Below are 2,097 nucleotides of genomic sequence, written 5' to 3' on the forward strand. Positions count from 1 at the left end.
ATAGATGTAAACTAAGACTAGCCCAGTGAAAAAATATATTTTATTATTCACATCTTACTTTAGAACCTATATATATGGGATACATTCTTCAATAGTATTCTAGAAAGGAACTTGAGCCAGCAGTGTCTAAGTAGGTTTTTCCCTATGATAAAAATCTTAGAAAAAGTTATGTATGAAGTTTTGTGTCTATGACCTATATTTCCATCATTTTTTTCTTGAATATTTGTTAGCATGGCAAATACAGTTACAGTTATAATCTAGGCAATCATATTCCTGTTCTTAAATAATGTATTCAATTTTCTGATCATTTTTGTTCTTTTATTCAGTTAGTTATATTAAGGTAGGTTAATATCATGAGGAAAAGGAAAAGAAAAATAAAAGAAGCTACATATACCTTTGTTTATATATATATATATATATATGTATATATTCTGTGTACATATGTCTGTGTGTACATATATGCAAACACACAGTATAATGTCTATGTGAAATAGAGGGAAGTATTTAAGTGGGCATACATTTTATATATTCGTGAAATACACATGCAGATATAGATTTACATATGCACATATATTTTTATAAACACTTGGGTAAATATAAAAATACCTACATACCAAGGTGTGTAACCACATTTGACACAAATGAGATTGTTAATGTCTTTGAACCTTTGCATATGGTGATTCCTAAGGCTTGCAATGCTCCTCCAACATCCTTCACACCCAAGTTCCTACTTACTCTTCAAGAGCCACTCTTTCTCTATGCTACAGTTTGCTGGATTCCACTAAAGAATTTCTTATATGTATGCTTTTATGATTTTATATGCCTGTCTCTCCTCCTAGACAGTGAGCTCTTAAGTGCAGAAACTGAGTCTCACTCAATGTTTACCCCAGACTCTATCCCTTAGGCACCTACTAAGCACACAGCAGACATTTTATGAGTGAATAAATATAGTCCTTAAATAATTAAGACTTTGATGTGAAAGGACAGAAAATACTCCTCTACTCCATGGTGGGAAGGGACTTAGAAGAAGGCTGGAACTTTCTGTAAGTCAGAGAAAAGTTAAAGGACATCGATTTGTGTTGGAAAGGTACTTAGAGAACAGAGACCATTCATATGGCTAACAAGGATGATGTCATACAAATTTTGTGTCCAGACCTTTAAAAATGAACATAATAAAGTAAGATTGCTTTTGGAGAGTCAGAATATCCAAAAGAAGTTCAAACTCTCTGACAGTTGGATTCATAGGTTGTGGTTTTAAATTGGGACACTGTTCCACTTACCCCATGACCTTGGCAGTTTCATCATTTTCTGGATCATAGTGTCATCATTTGTAAGGGTGGGGGTAGTAGCTACCTATAGAGTACCTATCTTATAGGAGGAGTGGAAAATGAGAATTATTTACCCAATATTTGCATTTTATATTAGTGTGAGACTAAGTTGATATTTAGGACAGAGTTAAATGGGGAATAGAACAACCCAAAGCCAAAGAGGGAAGATGAGGAAATCCAGAGGTCAATCTCAGTGGGAAGCTGAGATATAAAGGAAGCTGTAGACATAAAGGAAGAGGATAGTGTTCCCATGGACTAAGTATTGAGGTCATCAAACAGAAGATGAGACCATGTCTGGTGAGAACTGGGAGCATGAATGATGCACAGCTATTGGTGGAAAAGATGCCATTAATGTAGAGAGCCAGAGGAGAAATACCCTGGTTTCTCTTTTCTCTGCACCTCTGTCTCCCACCAACACTCCACTTTGACCCAGACATTGACTCAACCCCTTTGTAATAAAAAAATAGAGTAGAGAAATGAGTCTGAAAGCAGACACACATTAGTAGCATAATCAGGATTTGTTTTGACCATAAGGAACAACAGAGTCAAAATATCAGTGGCTTAAACAAGATGGACACTCCTGATTCTCATGTAAAAGCCCAAGTCAGTAATTTAGGGCTAGTATGACATTTTATAATGAGCCACTTTCTTCCAAAGTGGAGGAATCTGTGTTTCAGGTATTGGGATGTTAAAATGAAAAAAAGATAGAGAGGCACACATGCACATTGTATTAAGGAGCCATGGTTTGTGAACTGTGGGTCATGACTCA

Source organism: Condylura cristata, unplaced genomic scaffold, assembly GCF_000260355.1.
Source record: "Condylura cristata isolate star-nosed mole 26May11 unplaced genomic scaffold, ConCri1.0 scaffold00008, whole genome shotgun sequence".
In the NCBI taxonomy this organism is placed as follows: domain Eukaryota; kingdom Metazoa; phylum Chordata; class Mammalia; order Eulipotyphla; family Talpidae; genus Condylura; species Condylura cristata.